At 39.5% G+C, this 22,500-nt stretch overlaps 1 protein-coding gene across 4 annotated transcripts in view; it reads left to right on the top strand.

The window, feature by feature from the left end:
• The window catches only part of LOC136843652 (zinc finger and BTB domain-containing protein 18.2-like), a 122,374-nt gene that overhangs the window by 16,766 nt on the left and 83,108 nt on the right, over nucleotides 1-22,500 (top strand). The window lies entirely within an intron of this gene.

Raw genomic sequence — 22,500 nt, 5'->3', positions numbered from 1 at the left:
AAAGGAGAGAGAGGGTCACCTGTCGATGCTTTAAGGTCAAAATTGGTATTTTCCTTTTTTTGTATGGATGAATCCTAAGCCCAAGAGGAAGCTTACTTTTTATTCACTCAGAAATCCCCACTAGCACCTTGGCACCTAATCCCTGCAGGAGCGAGAGAGACAGCGAGTGTGGTGGCACTGCCAGAGCCAGTGTCCCGAAAGGGCCGCGCTCACTCCCTTCACACCGGTCCAAGCGCGACTGGTCGGCTCGGCAGCTCCTGTTGTCGAGGGGAAACTTACAAAGACCCCGGCCTTCTTCAGGAGTGCCATGGCGCATGCGCCGGCCCAGGGCCCGCCACGTTCAGATAGGGTTTTCCCCGTGATCGATACTGGCATCTTGCGTTTAATACCTCAACCGCTGTGCTGACCCTCTCTTCTTCTTTCCCCCACCCCCTGTTGTCTCTCCTGGGTATGATGAGACCGATTCACGTCGGTCACTCCCCAGATGTAAACAGTCGTGACCTCCATACCCCTTCCCTGTCCCCTAACATCCCCAGCTGGAAAGCAGGGTAGGTTGGTGCTCCCCATTTTCATCCCGACGGGCATCGCTCTCGCGCCCACACCCATCCTGTTTCCTCTTTTCATTTTCTTTTTTTAAACTTTCCCTTTCAAGTCCTGCTTCCCGTTGGAGACAGGCCCTGAGAAATTATGCTGCTGTCAGGGTCAACCGTAATCTTCGGCGAGCAGGGTTTGAGCGACGAGAGAAAGAGAGGGAAAGTGTGAAATCGCGTTGTTCCTCTCCCCTACTGCTTCTCCTGCCTGATGACCCATTTCCACTCCGCATTCTTCTTCTTTAAGCATTAGGGAACGACTGCAGAGAGATCAACGCATGCATCATGACTTATTGCGTGAGACCGGCTGGGCGGAGAGGCTCTCTTTCTCTCTAGCCTTTGGCCTCTTATAACTACCTATTCTGAGGTTATGACAGTTACCACAGAGAACCGGAGGTTACATGTTCTGAAGTTATATTCTGATGGATGAATACCGAGTTTATCTTAATGACTGGAAGGTTTCAACAGTGCTGCAATGATTGCGGTCATGGGGGCTTCGAGGGTCATTAACAAACGGAAGTAGCGTACAATAGCCACACAGGAATGGAGGCAGTTGTTTGAAATAGTCCATCTGTAAAGCAACAGAGGAGTAGAAACAGTGTAGTCTCCGACAGAGTTGAGATAGAGGCAAAGTCGGACAATCGCAAAGAGAGGAGAAAGAGAGGTGAAAATGGTTGAATAAATTAATGAAGATGGAAGAAAGGTCCGAGAAGAGCAAACTAATGAAACAGACAAGACTGCACATAAGTAGAAAGTGATTTGTATGGTTACACGTAGAGAGATAATAAATAAATAAAAAAACGTAAATGAAGAGGGCAATAGCAGAGAGAGAGAGAGAGAGAGAGAGAGAGAGAGAGAAATATAAAGAAAAACAATACTAAAAATGGAGATATGTAGGAATTAACGTAGAACAGACACAGAGAGAATGAGATATGTAAAAGGAAGCAGTGTAGAAGAACCACGAAGCATGAGGAGAGAGTGAGGGAAAGAGAGAAAGAGAGAGAGAGAGCCTTTGTGCATGACACTTTGGTAGACCTGACCTCGTTTTCCATTGCTTTCATCCTCCTCTTCATTTTCGTGATTTGGATATTTTTTCTTAATTTTCCTTCCATATCGATGCTAATATATTCCTGTTTTTTTCTTGTTCTGCATATAAAGTGACAAAGAGTCCAGTGACATTCGCCATGTCTAGAACAACCACTTTGTAAATAAAAATCTCACTTTAAAAGTTCTATAGCGAGAATGTGCACTGCAGAAAGTATTCTTTTTTATTTCATTACAGACACATTTAAGTGTTTTTCAACTTTAATGATTTATCTGTTTATTTTTTTTATTTTTATATCTCCATTCGTCGAAGCAATATCATTGTGCAATGCCTTTATGTGTTATATGAGTGCTTGTAATTACGACAGCCTTTTGTGTATCTTTCTGGAAAAAGTGTTTAAAGGAGAACACTCACGTTCTGTTGTAGTATATCGTTGGAAAGCTGACGTTACATTACACAGACTATTGCATATATATATATATATATATATATATATATATATATATATATATATATATATATATATATATATATATATATATCATTATATATCTTTATATATATACATATATATATATATATATATATATATATATATATATATATATATATATATATATACATACACGTGAGTCTGTGCATGTGTATACGTCAGTTTCATAATGATATACTACAACAGAATAATAGATTGTATTATATACACACACACACACACACACACACATATATATATATATATATATATATATATATATATATATATATATATATATATATATATATATATACATACATATATATGCGTGTGTGCTTGTTTTTTGGTGAGGGGGTGTGAGCTGGAAGATGGTTGGAGAGCCCGGCGTCCACCTTTGGAAAGCGTCATGGGTTTCAGGTTTTGCTTAGGTCAAGAAAAAGAGGCGTAGGGATAGCAGTCTCACCCATCAATACTTGCTAAAGAACCGGAAGGCCTTGCCCTACAGGCGCTCCTCTTTCCAAGGGAGAAAGTGTAAGTGTCACGTAACTTTTCATTCAAACAAGACGTTTCGAGACATATTGAAAAGGCTTAAATTTAGCTATAGCTTTCTAAAAAAAACTGTCATTGGTTCTCAGTTAACATTACAATATTGTTCACAGAAATCGAAGTCTTATTATTATTATTATTATTATTATTATTATTATTGCTTCTGTTGTTGTCGTCTTAGTACTTTTTTTTATTTATGATGATAATGGTAATACAGTAACGCTTTACGGGAACATGAATTAGTAATGAGTTATTATTATTTGTATTCGTGTATTTACTTTTAAAAACAATAATGATTAAAAACGATGACGCAACTCGGCTTCTGTTGCTAACATAAATAACCAACAGCCGTACTTTATAAAAATTCAGTACCTAAAATGACTGCGTTCTCGGTTATATCAAGATCACCATAAACAACAAAACAATTAAAATCTCGAATTGACCATTAATTTTAGTCTTTGATTATTCTTTTAAACGTGCCTGAGAGACGTCGCTCTAGGTTGTGCACCATTTGTTAAAGGTTCTTCGATGCAAGCACGTTACCATAGCAACGGAGGAAGACCCTGTCACTTGCTCCCTCTCTCCAATTTGGTTGTTGGATGTGGGCGGAGATTGGTTCAGTTTCCATTCTCGTTTGCTTTTAATTATTATTATTATTATTATTATTATTATTATTATTATTATTATTATTATTATTATTATTATTATTACCTGTGTACCCATACCGAACACATGGCAGTAATTTAGGCAAGGGTCGAGATAACAAGTCCTGATGCTAAGGGCGTTACTTGCCATCTCGAAGCTTACACCAAGGTACCTTCATTCTTATACTTAAATATGGTTCAGCTTGAGAAAGGCTGTCCCTGGGCTGAACTATGGTAAAGTATTACATGAAGTTGATAACCAAGAAACACTCTTCAACAAAACATTTTATGGATACACATTCCATGATGATGATGATGAATATTATTATTATTTTTATTATTGTTATTATTATTGTTGGTTTTGACTCTTCATTAGTATTATTAATAGGCAAACAGTAATAACTAGTGATGTTGGTTCCTTGACCGGTTACGATCTACGATCCTGTAAGAGTGTATGTAGCATACTCATGTCAGTACTTGCATGTCTTTTGAAATGCAAATAAGAGCTCAGAAGTATTGCTATGAAAGTTTACTGAATATATGCATGTACATGAATTTTTTTTTGGTATTCTTATCATTGTTTATTTTGTCCCTTGTCTACACTCGGTCCATAAGAATAACAACCATTCCTCACTCATGAACGCTCAAAATTACCCCACTATAAGGGCAATAAGATTAATATTTTAGGAAATGCAACGATAAACTAAAGGAATACAATGCTGACCCATCACGTTTACCTAAAGCAAGGGCGAGAGGTACAGGGTGCCATGAGTTGCGGAATAACCTTTTGTTACCCCACCCGAGCGCATATGACTGTAGCCTTGCAGCCTCCTCCCAGTGCGCTGCTTCTCTTGAAGCATAGATATAGAATGAACCCCCATATAGTTTTTTTCTGCAGTGAAATTTATTAAACTTAATTAATATGATGTTGATATTTAATGAATTGCCTAAAACTCACACACACATATGTGTGTGCATATATATATATATATATATATATATATATATATATATATATATATATATATATATATATATATATATATATATATATATATATATATATATATATATATATATATATATGTATATATTTATGTATATATATACATAAATATATATATATATATATATATGTATATCTATATATACAGTATATATATATATATATATATATTATATATATATATATATATATATATATATATATATTATTTTGCCTCTTAAACGAGTCTACGTGTCAAACCTTTCGTCGCCCAACACAAGGCTAGCCTCTCTGGTCACTGGCCCCTACATTCGTAGGCAAAATTTGGTCTGTGCATCAGGACAGCGTGCAGCCTCCTTAGGGTCTCGCCCCCTTGATATATAATCATTTCTGGTGGTATGGGTACACTACCCAATTCAGATTCTGACGACTGTCGCAACCCTTGAGATTGATCCTTCTACAGGAAGCTTTGGAAGGTCCTTTATTCAAACCCGGGTCCCTGGTTTCCCAAACTATACTCAAGAAGTGGCCTCATCTCTCACCTGGGAAGCTGCGGAAGAGGGGTCCTTCCAATGCAGAAACCCTAAGCTCCCTCCGGAATCGCCAGAGGAGTATATCAGGAACTGACCTCTATTTATGCTGGTTCTTTGACGACTCACCTGGAAACAGGCTGAAATTAGAGCTAATCCAACTCATTGGACCCAAAGAAGTCCAAAGTGGCCTCAGAGTGGACTTTGCAACAGATCCACTGCCACTGAGGAACTTATGGGTCGTGTATCTTTTTTAATACAAGATTAAATTGAATTTATTATTTGAAGCAATCCTCCAGAGATTCTAGCAGGACCCTTGTGTTCCTAATCCGGCAGAGGATCTCTCCTCTGATGTCCCCCATGGGATGACATAGGCCACTGTTCTATAGAATTGGTCTCTTTCCGGACTTACTGGGAACCAGTAACCGAGGGGGCCCCTCTCCGGCGATTCCCACAGATGCCAGGGCATGCCCATCATTTTCACTGCCTCACTAACCTGCTGATTAGAGAAGTTAGACATCATTTGGTCTGGTCCATACGTAGCTCCAGCCCGTGGGTGACCAGCAGCATAAGGCTGACACCTTCATTCCTTTGTAAACGGAATGATGTCACCTTCTGACGCCTCTGGCTCTAAGGGGAAAATCAGATAATTGAAAAATAGATAACAAAACATAAGAACATGAACGAAGATGATTAAAAAAATACATATCATAAATAGAGAGGTAAAATGTAGGAGATGATAATAGTATTAGTAATAATGATATTTATGATGAGAGATTAAAATGTGCAAGAAGTAATCACAAAATTTACTGCAAAGGAAGCACTGCTGGGCAGACCTTGTGACATTTTGTTTTTCTAATTCTATTATGTGTGAGAAAATCTCGCAAAGTTTTTTTATTATAATTGAAATTACAGTTTTCTCTTTTAAATGGTAACCCTCCACGGCCCACATTTTTTTCGACAAATGATTCGTTATGATCTAAAAGGTCTTAATTCTTCAAAGCGTGATATAAAACAGGGTAGTAGGATATATTATACAATAAGTTTTACTTTATATAAATGTACGTTAAGGATTATTTACTCTCCACTTCAATGGACATTTGTGAGTTACATCCACTGTCTTACATCTTCAGCGCTCCCTCCACGTACGTCCTCTCTCTCTCTCTCTCTCTCTCTCTCTCTCTCTCTCTCTCTCTCTCTCTCTCCAAGGTAAAAGAATCTTTGTCTCATGTTGTGAATTAGATAATTCTAGGAACGCGGAGATGAACTTGACCTTTTGCATAAAAGATCATTAAGTCGGCGGCAGTGAGTCTCTTTGTTTATCCCATTTCTAGAGAGTGACAAGCTGTGATGTGTTTTTTTTTTTTTTGCGCCTGAGTATGTGCGTTCGTGTTCAGGCAAAGAAGGTTTTAAATTATCGTCAGTTTATTTTAAGTGAGAACAGAATTCAGTGAATTGAGAGCTGCCTTTGGGACACTACTGGGTTTCAAAATGTCGTAATTCAATAAAGTAAGAACCCTGTTTAGTATTGTCAATAACTCTGTTCATGTTGTAGATGAACTTAGAAATGCTAAAAAAAACAGCGACGATGAAAAAAAAAACAAGTAAAAAATGCACCGAAGTTTCTTCGGCGCAATCGAATTTCCTGTACAGCGTATAATCAAGGACACCGAAAATAGATCTATCTTTCGGTGGTCTCAGGATAATGCTGTATGAGCCGTGGCTCATGAAAATAACCACGGCCCGGTGGTGGCATGTCCTATGTCGTTGCCAGACGCACGATTATGGCTAACTTTAACCTTAAATAGAATGAAAACTATTGAGGCAGGAGGGCTGCAATTTGGTATGTTTGATGATTGGAGGGTGGATGATCAACATACCAATTTGTAGCCCTCCAGACTCAGTTGTTTTTAAGATCTGAGGGCGGACAGAAAACTAAAATGGTAGGTACAAACTTCATAGAGGGTGAATGTTCCCGAATATATTTGCTTACATAATGCTATCTTCTACATTTTTTTATGGACAACTTTGCGCCCGTTTCATATAGTTTCCGTTAACCTATGTAAACTCCGTTCTGCATAATTCTTCACTTGTCACTTCAACTTTGCAGTAATAAAATAAAACCTTCTGATTCTTTTTCAGAGTCTTTGTAAATGTGTGTTTCTATGGTAACTCTCTCTCTCTCTCTCTCTCTCTCTCTCTCTCTCTCTCTCTCTCTCTCCATTGGTTTTTTTGGAGGCTGCAGTGTTTTTCAGCCATACCAGATAGTAATTTTTATGGAAACGTGCATTAAAACACCAAAAATAATTATGTTTTTTAACGAGTTTTTAATCAGAGAAGCAACTCAGTTTTATCTAACGTAGATGTCTTACCCTGAAGTTATCCAAGTGTTGATGCAGCAAGCAGTCATTATTCTATATACTCCATTGTTTATATTTGTAAATGTGCATATGTCTGTGATTGAAAAGTCGAGGTCAAATTAAGTATCGTAATAAAAGCATCCTTTCTTTCTCAGAGTGGCTCTGTAAATGACAAGGAATTTATTCCTTTTTATCTCATTCAAAAGCGTATAAATGTGGTTGCGTGTACGTAAATGAGTAATGATCCATTTTCATAAGGTTTAAATAAGTAATGATCCATTTTATATAAGGTTCTCTGAGTCTACAGGAGAGAGAGAGAGAGAGAGAGAGAGAGAGAGAGAGAGAGGTGTAAATGATATATATTGCAGAGGAATTTACTTCACCGCCATAAATAAAATATTAGTAAATGAAATGGCTCATCAGACCTGCTACTTCCTTAGTTCTGTAACCCTCTAATAACAGTCCTCGAGGAACAATGTTTTTGCTTGATCGTTTTCATGAAAGAGGTTTGAATTAGACGAACGAAAGGAACAACTTTCATTAAGAGAGAAATACTGAAATATTTTCCTTACTGCATAATAATAAACCTCATTGACACGTCATGTTATTAATGTTTACCTGTAGTAAGAGTAACAGCATCATTGCTTCCCGTGTAACGAAAACAAACTAGATTGTTCGAGATCAGGGATCAGTTCTATTCATAAAAAAAATAAGAATGATCTTTTTGAAGTAGTCTTTTGTGTGTTCCTTTTCGGGACTTAAAGAACATCGGTTAACAAAGCTCTTTAAGTTCTTAAAGGCATACACGTAAATTTAACTACTTCCAAAATATCGTTCTAAATTATTTCTTTTTTTTTTTTTAGATAAATAGAACTGATCCCTGAATTCTCATAATCACGTTAGTTTTCGTCACTCGGAGAACAGTGCTGATGTTACTGTTAATACAAGTAAACATTAATAACACATACTTATGTCAATCACCTATGCTGTTATATTCCTCACACCGTTGGACTCAGGAACAGTCTCCCTGAGGATACTGTGCAATTGGAACCTCAAAATTTCAGGCGAAGATGGAATACATTACTTCCTTTAAACAATTCCCCTTCCATTTAAATACTCTACTTACAGTTTTATCTATTTATTTATTAATTTATGTTTTTCTTCTCTAATTACTGCCCTCTTCTTTCTGTATTTCATAATACCTTCTGTTACTTTCAAATGAACACCATATACCTAGGAAGCTTAAATTTCAAGTCAATGGCCCCTGTAGGCTTGTTCCATATGAATAGGGTTCATCCTCTGAATAATAATAATAATAATAATAATAATAATAATAATAATAATATTATTATTATTATTATTATTATTATTATTATTATTATTATTATTATTATTATTATTATTATTATAATACTAAAACAAAATGAAAGTTGTTCCTTCCGTTCGCCTAATTCAAAACTTTTTAATGAAAACGATCAAACAAAATTCAGTATATAACAGTTCCTCTTCCCTTCTTCATTAGATTTAGGGAGAGAATGTGACCTATCGTGCCTTGGGTACTGACTGCATGAGTCATTCCTGTATTGTACTCAGTATCACTTGAATGTTCTTTCTTATCGCAGGCAAAAAAGAAAAAATCATTGCTCACTTAGTGGCAGTAGCATTAAATTATGTTGGATCTGGCTTTTTTCTTAGTGACTTTTTTGTTATTTTTATTTGTATGCTTGTTTGTCTGTCTTTTTTCTTTTTTTGCTGTTGTTAGCATTAGCTCGTTCTCCTTGTGGTTTGTTTATTGCTCTTACATTTTCTCTTTTCTTTTAGCATATTCATGGTCACAGGATTAAGATCATTCTGTTTACTTTATTATATTAATTAATTTATTTCATTTCTGGGCACGCACGTTAATATTCAAGGTGAATTTGAAGGGTGTGCGTATGCACATATTTGAATTCTACTAAACCCATCTGTATATGTACACAGGCTCGAGCATCGACACACACACAAACATACACACACGCGCACACACACACACTACGTATATATGTGTGTGTATATATGTATATATAAGTAAGAGTACTCATACAGTCAAAAACAAGGCATGCGGCAAAGAATAAGGCACACATACACACACACACACACACAGAGAGAGAGAGAGAGAGAGAGAGAGAGAGAGAGAGAGAGATCCAACTAAATTCACTCACGTCAAAACTACAAGTATTTAGGTACGGCTGGCCGAGTATGCACTCTACAGTTATTTCTGTATAATTGTGTGTTTTCGTGTGTATGATTCAAAACGCGGAAGTTTCGATGCTTTCCTCGGTAAGAAGGGGGCGTGTGCATGTATTTTTATTTTTTGTCACAGATACAGAGCACTTAATTTGAATTAGTTTACAAGGAATGTATTTCACTGCATTTATAGATAAAAGAAGCCTACGTTTCAAGGTGCATCCGTGAATAAAGTTAATGGCCGCAGATGGACAGGGACACAGATAAAGTAAAACTACCTACGTACAGGTTAAACAAGAAGAGTCCCGCGGTAAACAGCCTCTCATTCTTCTGTTGACTTGAAATACAATTTTACCATTCGTCACGGACCATGATGTAATGTGTCTTTCTTCTCGGGTTTCTTGCTTTTCATCCTTCATAAAATACGATGTTATTCACAGGTTTCATCTTGTTTCCTTTTTAAAATTTGAAGATTAAAAGTCTCCATTTATGATGTTACATTGTACGATATATGCAGTATGTATATATATATATATATATATATATATGTGTGTGTGTGTGTGTGTGTGTGTGTGTGTGTGTGTGCGTGTGTATGTTGTGTGTGTATGTAGTTGGTGGGACTGGAGTACCTATGGTAAATTATTAGAATATTATCTTGGTTTCAAAACATCAGCATTCATAAGTATGCTTTGAAAATTAATAATATATAATAATAATAAAAAGAATTAGTTAGATCGTAATGTCAGTAAAGTGTAGACTGATGATCAAGCTCATGAATGTCATAATGACCAGTTAAGTATATCTTAGTTTAACCAGACAGGAAGAGTGGCTGGAGGTATATCTGATCATTAACCAGTTAATGTGAGGTTGAAAATAGACGGGTGCTATTGTTGTGAGGAGGATTCAGGGTGTGGTTATAAATATGAAGAAAGCTGGTTTAATGAGCAACATCGAGAATGACGTATAAGTAGAAAGTTATGAAAAATTGGCAAGAGTTTCATACACGTCAGTGGAAGGCACTTTGGAACAGCATGCAAAATTCAAGACTGGGTTACTGAGGTCAGCATTGGATGCTTGCAGGCACGCATGTAGCAAAGAGGAGTAAAGAAATGTTAGATCGCTTGAAGGTTAGATGCAGTGTAGAAGAGAGGAACATTACAGTAACACATTCTCAATACTTAATAGTTTCATGAAGGCCACATACTGTTAATTATGAACATCTTTGGTTATCAAAGGTAGAATGTAAAATATTTTCATTATATAGCTGCTGAACAAAAGTACAAATAATTTCTTTTGGAAAATTTATTATCATGCTTAATAACGTATGCTTATGCCATGGCGATATAGTACCATAAACTGTTAATGTCCCTTTCCTCTTAAAAATACAATACCATATACGCATAAACAATGACAGTGATTTGAAACAATTCCCGGGAACATTGATGTTACGTCAATAGCATAAATACTAAATGACAACTGCATAGAAAAAACTTGTCAACACAACGATATAAGAACAGTGCCGTTGATTTGAAATTTTCCGCTCTCACAATAATGTAAAAATAACAAAAAAGTAATTTGCAACAGTTTATTGCACATTAATAATAAGGCGTCAATAGGGTAAATGTCACATATGTGATAAGGATGAAATACCTTGCATCTATAAATCCCCCCAAAATATTTAATCAAGTCCATATCATGAATACAACAACGGGAATGAGTTTGAATTTCATTTTGTAAGGACAAAAAATGGAGCCACAGACACGGATACATATTTTCACATATATATTCCATTCATCCCTTCAGCCCGTTAGCTAGGAAATCAAATTTAATGGCGGCTGGAGAGACGCCGATAAGGCGTGTGGGGCGGCGGGCGGCGGGTGAACTTATGTAGGCCTAACCCTTCATATCACCTGATTTGGGGGAAAACATACCGACCTTTTAGCCCCGTCATCGTACGATGTTTGTGGGGTTAGAAAGCCGTTAGGGACAAAAGACCAGGTAGGGCCGTAGGTGGGCTGCTATGCTGACCCTTAAGACACTTAGCTATAAGACCCATTTCTGTGCGAACTATTGGCTGGCAGCTGATTGCTTTTCAGACTGACCGATGTCCTGTGCCCAACCCAAAAATTCGAATGAGACGCCCCAGCTCCGCGACCTAGCCGCTCACACGCACTCAGTCACAGAACACCAACGCATCAGGTCAGTGCGGCCCTTCTTCCTCTTTAAGTTGGCACGGATCGAGTGACTCCTGCGGCTGAAATTCGTCTTTTGCAAGCGAGCTCCATGCACAAAAGAAATAAGGTGCATCTGGAAGTAGCAATCTAATGCCAGTTCTGTCTCTTCTCGTGAATTTCTCTCCATTTTCAGTATTTCCAATTTTTTATTCTCCTAACAAAGCCACCTTCATTCAGTCAGCCTTAGCAAGCCCAATGCCCCTCATGACTTGTCCCAAGCTCAAATTGAATTAGTTCAGTGATATAATTAGAGCATTCCCACCATAGTGTTACCATGTTCTAATCAAATCTAATTGATGAATTCCTCCATGGTGCATAAATAATTTCATGTGAGAGAAAGTCATTGGATTTGAATGCTAACCTGAAATTCTCTTCCAGAATCCTGTTATCTGGCTCTTCGAGCGGTCTGCCCCTGCCTTGTGAACCAAAATAGCTTAGACATTTAGCTACCATCCTGCCACGTGCAAGAGTCTTCTGATTACGCAGTCCCGGGCACTAGACAGTTCCCCCCTAAGTGAACCAGTTGTGTTAACAACCAAAAATCGTTTAACCAGTCTGAAGTAAAGTCAATAGTGTCGAACTATTTCAGGGCGGTAGCTTTATCAGATTCAACGATTTGCTACAGTGTCTAGCTTTTATTTCACCTTATATGTGCTTGCTTGCTACTCAGTCAGTCAGTTCATATTAATTTCCTGATTGCTTCATTCGTGAATAAATTCAGTTTAAATAATTTATTGGTTATAATTTACCAAGGCGACCTCCACTTATCTGTTTACTTAGATGTGATATCAAGGTAAGTCAGTTTATTTATTACATTTATAACTTACATTCTGAGTGCTTTGTGTTGGCCTTCAAGGCAGTTAATTAAAAATTAATTTTCATTCTTCCAACCGGCCTCAGAATGTAACAACATGTATATGTATAATTTCACATTTGATCCGCTCTGCATCGCCATATGTATGAACCCTCGCCATTGAGTGGATATGAATGAAAGGGGGGAATCCGAGAGTAAGTTTTCTCTTTTCAGCGGAAAGAAAGAGATAGTTTTTGATCGCAGAAGAGACTCTGATTGGAATGGGATAGCAAAGGCTGTTTGGCTGATTGTCAGAGGCCACCGGGGAGTTTATCTTTCTAATTAAAGGTCAGGTCCTGAGAGGGCGAGATAGACAGGCGAACAGTGATTAGTGAAGAGCCAGATAGGTAGAACGAGAGAGAGAGAGAGACGTCAAGATGTGGAATGATGGGAGAATGGCATATAGAAGGGAGAGGCGAGCCAGACAGGTAGAGAGCGAGAGAGAGAGAGAGTGGGAGAGAGAGAATATGAGTCATCCAGACGTGGCAGTCAGGGAAGATGCAATGTTAATGAGAGAATTCTTGATGAAGATACAGAGAGAAAGACATAGAAAGTTGTGAATAGACAGTGAAAAGAGGTATTTTGAAAAGGAGGTTCCTTAATGTCCGGGAAGGTTGAGAGTATAGCAAGCTTGGGAGGTCAGTGGTGTAGCGTATTAGGAGTTTGACGCAGTTAGTGAGCTTCCATGAAGGTGGATGAAGCATTTGATACCGTGGAAGTCTCTTGGGGGAAAGGTGCAGAACAATAAATTAAGAGCGCTGTTTCAAGGGGTTGCGGCCAGCGTGATAGTCACGCCAAAGACAGTCTTCAACTGGGATACACCCTCACTTGCTTTCCTGTAACCACGGTCTCATGCTTTTACCTAACCTTAACCTTTAACTCTGACTAGGAGCTCTCTCTCTGACTCTGACTCTCTCTCTCTCTCTCTCTCTCTCTCTCTCATGTATTATCGTTTACAGCAGTGAAACTATTCTGCTGTATTACAGGCACAAGAGCTTCAGAACGAGTCAGCTGTATTACCGTTCTCCTACACAAGAGCTTCATCTACCAGCAATTAAAGTACCGATGCCGTAATTTTTCTGTAAGCATCTCTTTGTTAGAAGATGAGAGTTGAAAATGTTGATATATGTTTATTACATATATATATATATATATATATATATATATATATATATATATATATATATATATATATATATATATATATATATATATGTATGTGTGTATGAGTGTGTAGTTTGTTGGCTCGAAATCAAACCTATGTAATTTTCACATCAAACTGAACAAGTAACCTGAAATGCTTTGCCAAATCAGTACCGATTTTAACAGGCATGGGTCCATAATTGCCAAATTGGAGTATTGATGGGTTTAATTTCAAACATTAAAATGACAAAAATTCAAGCAGAATTAAAGGTTTCATGGATGTGTGTGTAGTCATTTCAGAAATATATCCAGGTATTCATATATATATAACGCTATAGGACAGGTATCATGGATCAGTGTGTGTAGTCATTTCAGAAATATATATATATATATATATATATATATATATATATATATATATATATATATATATATATATATATTACATGTACATATATATGTATGTGTATATATATATATATATATATATTACATGTACACAGTATGTGTATGTGTGTGTATGATGCCTGTAAGCCTAGTGGGTACTATAGCAGCTCACCTCTTAGTGCGTACAGAGGAAAGAATTTTCAAGAAATTCATTTTACAAAAAAAAAAATTCAGATGAAAGGAATATAAAACCATTTTAGTGCATAACAATACAAAGGGTATTGCATTGAGCTTGCTCTTTCAGATGAGGAACAGTGGTTATGCATTAACTTCAGGTACTTCATTACCTAAGGGCATTAACAAGAATTACTGATTATCACAAGTTTCCTGTAAATCTCGAGCGAAAATGGGGGTCAGCGTCTTTGGACTAAAATTAATATCATTTTTTTAGCTGCATCAGTGTAGGTAAAATGTTTCTGAGTACCATTGCTTGTTATTACTCATTTTTTAGCTGCATCAGGTAGATTGTAACGGAACTTATAATTCTATGCTTTTACAATGCTTAGGTGTATAAAAAGAGCATTATCTATTTTGCCAGTTCTAACTGAATATTTATTGTTGTCAAGACATCATATTAATGTACAAATCTCTGTGTTCTCTTCTATTGTTCTGAAAGTATTATTGTGCTGTTATTTCCTGAATTGTACAACGAACTACAGAACGTTAGAAAAATAGGTAGGGACTTGTGTTATCCTGTTAAGACTTGTGTTATCCTGTTAATATTTTGACACTTGGTACAATTATGCTATGAAAGAGCTTTATAAATTTAATATGAGTAACAAGAAATCAGAATTATGAGAGAACACTGCTTGTTTGCATTATTTTGATTTTCAGTCCATCTTAATCAGTCATTAAAAAGATCTTCTGTGTAAATGTAATCTTTTCATAGCAACACTGTAAAAACATTTTAAGAAACTTTTTTAATCAGACTTTCACTAGAGTAAAACACTGTAATAAAATTTATTGTGGTTCAATTCATTTGGGCCAGACGATAAGAAATGTCAAAATAAAAATTACAGCCAGCAAAAAGAATAGTGTTTTTTTAGTTTAATTAGACCACTGAGCTGATTAACAGCTTTCCTAGGGCTGGCCTGCAGGATTAGATTTACTTTACGTGGCTAAGAACCACCTGGTTAACTAGCAACTGACCTAGCTATTGTGGAATACCAAAGTGAAAAGTCATACAGAATTGATTTGTCCATGGTATCATAATAAGATGTAATACTGTAGTATTCTTTAATCCTTTTTAATCTTATATATATATATATATATATATATATATATATATATATATATATATATATATATATGTGCAAAAGTGTATATGTATATGTATGTAAAGCGCGCTTGCATTACTATCCTTGTTTCACCAGTGACTTTCTTGTATAGAATTGTGCATGTAGCAAAGCCAGTAACAGTTAGAAGTCAAATGAACTCTTTGGAATAAGAGTTTAAAATACGTTTAAAATACAGATGTTTCTACCTGTTTCTACATAGCATTTGCTTTTTACTTTCTTCTTCCTGTCACGTGAATATAAAAACTCTCTCTCTCTCTCTCTCTCTCTCTCTCTCTCTCTCTTTGGTGGTTGGAGGCCTATGTACGGTTTTAATCCCAGCCTAATTTATCAGAGCCAACTGCAGATTATAACCGGGATCAAGGCTCTAGAACCATTTAATTGTACGCAATGATTTTTGTTTGAATCCTAAATGATTCCATTGAATGATATAAACTGACTTCGCCGTTGGGACGCGGCGAAAGAAATTGTATGACGTGGCTGTACAGCCAAATGAAAATCCCGTAATCCGGGCGCAGATAAATGAATAAATAAATAAATAATTATTTATTTTAGTTTTTAGTTATAACTTGGAGGGATCTATTGTTGGATGAAGGTCCTGGATTCGAGGGGGCGTACATGCATACCAAGATAAAATTGTTTGGCTATGCGTTGGCATCGGCAGTTTCAACAATTAACTAGGAATGTGCTTTCTATTTTACTGCCAAAGGATTTTTTTATGGGGGGAAATATTTTTAAAAGCGAATAGCTCTTTATTAGTAAATTTTTCAGCGGGTGAGTTGTAAGTTTCAATTGATGAGGTTTTTTTTTCATTTGAAAGGGAGTTCATCCATATATTTGAGGGACTTAAATAAACATGAATAATTTTTTTGTTTTATGATTTTCTTCAGGTTATGATCTGAGTCCAAATTTTTGGTGGTATTCCAATAGCTAATTAGTAAGTCTTCACGGTGTGATTTGTCCCGAAAAACATTTTGCGACTGGTTACATAATGCAGATTCCTATGTCGTTTCAGGTGATTAATGTATTTATCATCTCTCTCTCTCTCTCTCTCTCTCTCTCTCTCTCTCTCTCTCTCTCTCTCTCTCTCTCTCTCTCTCTCTCTCTTTCTATATATATATATATATATATATATATATATATATATTATTATGATTAGCAAGAATTGCTAGCAAATTACCTCCCCCTCTCCTTTGTTGTTGTTGGTTGTTCATTTACTGTTAGCCGGCCGATCGATAGACCATCTGTCTATCGACTAAAACCAAGGGTTAAAAGATCAAAGGTGCCCATTTTTGATAAAGATCTTCCTTCGAGGCAAAAGTAACCTGGCTTGGGCGTTTCTCCTACAGGCCAAACCTCCCTGCGCAGCAGGTGCAATGAGTCAAAGCATCTGTGATGGACGCCCCTGCCCCATAGGAGGATAAAGGCAAAAGCCCACGAGGTCTCAGACACACGGGCTGGAAGATATGGAGTGAACTCAAAGACGTCCTCAACACCTGGCCCCATCGATTCTTGCATCCTAACCACGTGGCTCTTCCCAAAGTATACTTCACGTGCCCTTCAACCGTATTCCTCGAGCCACGCCATTGCTTGGAGTTTCGAGGAGTCCCCATCGCCTTGCTCCCTTACGGAAGCCCTTGCATCTCACCACGTGGAAGAAACTCGTCCTCGGAAATCGCAAGTCATCCACGGACCGCCTTCTACACGCCTCCGGAAAATCTGCTGAGGTAAAGTGCCCTGAAGAGCCCCATTTCAGTCATCGCTTGTCTCGTAATATTTTCTGTAAAGAGAAAGCCAGAAATCTCCCTTGTCTATCGTCCGTGTGCCTCTTGCATCGGCAGATATTAATTTTTATTACTCCTTTGGCACTTTCAGTGCAGCTTCAGATTCATTATTCTTTTGTCTATTTTCATTACTGGCGTATAATGCATATCTCTCATTTCAGAGGGATCCTATTTCGTGGAAGCTTCTCGGACAGTGTCTGAAATCCCTCAAGTTTCATTCAATCCTGTAGGAATCTCCTTCCAGATAGTAATCTCTTGAGTTCCTCTTTTCCCATTACTGATATCATTTATGTAAATACACTCCTTTTAAATGTGCCTAATTGTTTTTGCGTAATATTTCCCTCAATGGCTAACAAGAGCCCTAATGTCTATATGAAATTCTCCTTTGTTATCCTCTTTACGTTTCCGTACCCATTTAGTCAGAATCACTGACAATTAACTTAAACTGTTGCTACACCTGTCTCACAGAGCATATTTCAAACTAAAACCACGGAAACGTAAAAAATGGCGACCTTGGCCATAGATCTCGTTTCGCAGTTGCAGTTCCCTAATTGTTGCTTTGTGCATTTGCAACATGCCAGATCATTATTAGCAAAGCTAAACTGGGTACGAGACAATTACGAACCTTATGTGTAAACCAGCACACAGATCCAGAAAATCCACATGTAATACATGTTAATCTTAGCAAAACCTTTACAATCGTGACTGTCTTAGAATTAGAAATAGGGACGCATGTATTCACTGAGAGTAAAGAACCGCTGCATTAGGATTCGTTATGCATGCCTTTCAGGATAGGTAGTTAGAGAAATAACCAGTGCTAACTAAATCCTTGCTTCTGCCATATCACGAGGAATAGTGCGAAAATTCCTCTGTGTTAAAATCCTTGCCATATTTTTTGCTTCGAGGAATAGTGCGAAAGAAATTCCTCTGTGATAACTTTTACTTCGCATTTCGAATTAGCAAACTGTTATTTGAGGCGCGAATAAAATTCCACGTGGGATACGACGAAGTCAGCTTGCATTGCTGACAATTCTCAAGTGTAGTTAGAATTCGAGTTAGGTGTTGAGAAAAGCGGGAATTTAAGCTCAGCTTATAGGAAAATTGTTTCGTTGTACTGTTATCACTCTCAGACGACTGGGAAATTCTCGAATCCAGAAGGTATATAACATATGGGTTCATTCACCCAGAATCTAAAAATACCTCCGGTGTTGGCCAAACGACCTGACTTTTACCCCCACACCATGCCACGTGTGGGTAGCATTTTTTTCTTTCCCATTCATTTCCCATTACATTTTTCTTTGGGTTTCCCGTTAGTAATTTCTAAGTCCTAAGGGGACGAATCCCGTAATTCCAGTAAGTCCTAAAATTCTCCACGTGACTTTAAATTTCTCCAAATTCCAGTCCATGAACCTAGACGTGGCGAGAAAATTCCCTCCTAAAATTCTCGTCGCAAATTCTCCAAATTCCAAGTCCTCAGGACTCTAAAATTCTACGTCGTAATGTGAGAATTTCTCCAAATTCAAGTCCTTAGAGACTCCTAAAAATTCTACGTCGCACGTGGCGAGAATTCTCCAAACCCTAGTCCTCAGGAGACTCAAATTCCAATCCTCAGAAAAAATTCTCGTGTACGCTGCACCTGGCGAACTTTCTCAGAATTTCTCGATTCAGTCCTCAGAACCATACAAAAATTCCTAAGTCCTCGTTGAGACATTAAGTACTTTTGAGACATTATGACACACACAAGCCCATACGGACTGATCATTCTATTAGTTAGAACAACTCCCTTAACTTCCACGCCAGCCGGCCCAGAATCCGAGCGTGACAATCCAACTACGCCTTCCGAGAGACTATTAGACTTCGTTAAGCCAAGAACAACCGTCTTTTCCAAGACACATCCAATTTTAACAAAGAGTCTTTTCAGACATATCCTATACCCATTATTCCAAGATGGCTATACCAGAGCCCAACAAAACGAGGATTTCAAATTCATGTCCGCTGGGAGGACATGGGACTATCGGGGCAAGATCTGAGAGCATGGGTTCAAGAGCGAGTGGGCGATGCCAAAGCGGAAGGAGAGAGAAAGAGAACGTGAGGAGAGGAGCGAATGGCTCAGAGCAGGACGTGCAGAGATCGAACAAAGAGAAAAGGGATGGAACGGAGAAGGATAAAGAAGATCGAGGAGAGACAGCAGGTGCCCAGAACAACGACGGAGCCTCAGATGCTAAGAACGAGAGGATAAAAAGAACGTGCAGGAGAGAGGAGCAGATCGCTCAGAACTGCCCGTGCAGAGGATGAGTGCTCAGCCAAGCTCACACACGCCCCCGCCAAATGGTGCCCTCAGCCAAGCTCCGAGCCTGAAGTATGGCTGAGTATGGCCGAAGGGCGGAAGCGAGTCCTGGATGCTGCGATCTCCCCCCGGAACTCTCCCTTGTTCTCACTAAATTCCTGGGCGGAAAAGGCCCTCGTTGCCTACCACGCCCTTTCCCATGACGATCGGGAAATTGGGAAGCGTCGTAAGCAGTTCTGGCGTCTGACGACGCCTCCCAGCGGTGGAGGAGACGTTGGAGAGAGCACCCAGAGAAGCAGGCCAGACTTGGTCGATTAGGCGACGCATTCGGGAGCGGGCGCTGACCAAAATGGCTCGATTCCGGAAGGAGCCGCTAACACCGCCGAGGTACTCGAGCGTTTAAATCTGAGCATTTCCTGCGCTTCGCCCCTCCCCCCTCGCCACTCATATAGCGGAAGCCTCAGCAACACTCGCAGGTGTGCGAATAGCAGACATGTGGAAACCCACCACCCTCAAGAGGATCCATGGGGCGGAAGATAAATCCCCGTCCCTTCCTCGGAGGTTCAGAATTCCACAAAAATGGGAACTGGCAAACCCTCTAACTTGCCATTATTGCAAGAAAATCGGGGCATTCAACATGCGAAACAAGAAACCGCTCTCTCTCTCCCGAAACCGACAACACGCCTACGCCTCCGACAGGGGCATGAAAGACTAGCAGACCTTTGCACGCGCAAGGTCTATATTATTCCATTCTCCGCATGGGCTAAATGCCCACGCAATAATAAATCAACTACTCCCACCGCGCTTGGCCGTCACAGATCCCAAGTCATTAGGCCCCTCCCCGCCGGGCCTGTATCGTGTTACTCCACGAGGTAGCGAGCCGCGGCGAAAGTCACCGCTTTCAGGACTCGGCACAAATCTCCCTCATCCCGGAAGGACAGAGTTCTCCCACGAGCTATCACACAGGCGAAAACTCGTCACGATCGAGGGGAATAAATCAATTTAAAATGATACTCCCTACGGTCAATTGAGAGTCTCGCAAGACCTCACCAATCCAATTTGCAATCTTGGGTAGCAAGCCGCTCTCCCGGAGCTGGCGTCATCCTGGGACAGGACTTTCAGTCCCCACCGAAATCACGACAATCCAGGGGTCCCCCCATTCCCCGGATCATTCCACGCGGGTATGAGTAATCCTCCCCGCTTCCCCAGCCAAGACTGGCGCCCCTGGCTACAAGGAGGACGTGCAGTCCACACCCTGAGTACAATGTACAGTGGCCCCCGATCGGTTCCTCGATCCTATTTCAGTCCCTTGGCCCTGCCTCAGTGCCAGAAAAAAGCCGTGGCTCCCAATCAAATCTCCCTTCTTCAGGAGATGCCAAATTCCTGCCGGGTGCCACTTGCATGCCCCCCGAAAGCAGGGCCAAGTTTCAGTCCTCATCTCTGACTGACGAGCCCAAGAAACCTCTGATAGCCTGACTGCCTCTAGTGCCAGCGCCAGAGCGCCACGCCGATCTCCATTCACGGGATCCAACTCAGGACCCCTCTCCTCCCCCCCCGGCACCGCTTACCAGCGCCGGTCAGAAACGGTTCCTCCCGACCACCGCCGAAGCTCACCTGCAGGTGCGCCTCGCAACCCGCGTACCTGAGCTGGTCAACGTTACCCGCGAGCCGCCACGCCCACCCCCGACCGCCTCCCTGCCTCCAGCCTGTCACGCAATGCAAGTCAGGATTCTCTGCCATATCTCACTTGGCCGATGAACTACAAGAGCCGCGACGATCATGGTAGAACCCGCACGGAACACTCCCTCGCCAGCTCGCATCAGCAGGCCCAGGTGGTACTCCGCGGCAGCCACTCCGTCGCGGCCCTCCGCTTCCTCGGCCGAGGACGACTGTCCCATTAAGAAAGACTCAGGCGTAAATTGGCCACGGGCGTGGGACATTCCAGGTAATTACAAAGAGCCTTAGAGCCCCATGGCACCTGTTTGCCGCCATTTCATTTTTCGAAGGTCTTGGGCCCCTAATCCAGAAGGACGTCAGACCCTCCTCTATCTTCTTCCGTTCTCAGGAACTTCTATCTCTTATCACCTTCTATTAATCTTCCCAAATTATCACCACAAGAGGAAATTAAAATGTGAATACCATTCCCCACACAATGTATAAATCATTAAGAATAACAGAGTGAGAAGTGGCACTGCCCTGCGCCCATAGCCTTGGCACCGGCGTGCGTGTCAGCTCCTGAAGGAGCCGCGCCTTCGTTGCACTTTTCGCCCTGGGACTGAAAGGATAGGCCGGGCCGTAATTTATAGGCGTGACGCAGAAATTCCCACTTAACCCAATAAAACCTCTACTCTTTTTCCCTTAGTTCTTTTCAAATATCATTTACTTTCTTTTAGTCATTTATTTATCTTTAATTTAATGAATCACGAGTCATAAACTCTTACTTGTGATTCCAATGCCCTCTGTAAGCTCTGAGGGACGTCCGCGATATGCGGTCAAGTTTCATTCCGCTAATGTCTTGGTAATTTTCCTTGTTATTATTATCCCTTTCCCCTTCCATTCCTTCCAAGATCGCTGTTTGTCCTACCCATCTTTTGTCTGCTCGCCCCGTCATAACATTGAGTTGGCAGTAGACGACAAAATTAGCGTAGTTAAGGTTAAGCGAATTAAAACCTCGCGAATACTCTCCCGCTTTGCCACTGTCAAATTCCCGGTGTGTGGTCATCCCTCAGCTCGCGTTGAACGATAGCTGAGCCAAGTACGTTAAAACGAAGATAAATTATCAATGCGAATATGTATAGTCATTACAGTATCGTGTAAAGGGGATGTCATTTGCAAAATAAACGCTAAGCTGTTTTCATTTACACAGCCTCTTCAAGGCAGATTGTACTAACTGCATGCATTTATCTAAAATTAAGTAAATTGTATTTTAATTCTTGAACAATAACCATTTCTTTTTCATTTGTTGGCCATAGCCTCATATACGTGGTCCTATAATCTTAATTAATTCACCAAATTGTTCGAGTCACTTTATAAAGTTACAATTGGGTAACCAAATC

The sequence above is a fragment of the Macrobrachium rosenbergii genome, chromosome 12 (genome assembly GCF_040412425.1).
Source record: "Macrobrachium rosenbergii isolate ZJJX-2024 chromosome 12, ASM4041242v1, whole genome shotgun sequence".
Classification (NCBI taxonomy): domain Eukaryota; kingdom Metazoa; phylum Arthropoda; class Malacostraca; order Decapoda; family Palaemonidae; genus Macrobrachium; species Macrobrachium rosenbergii.
This window is presented reverse-complemented; position numbering and strand designations above follow the sequence as displayed.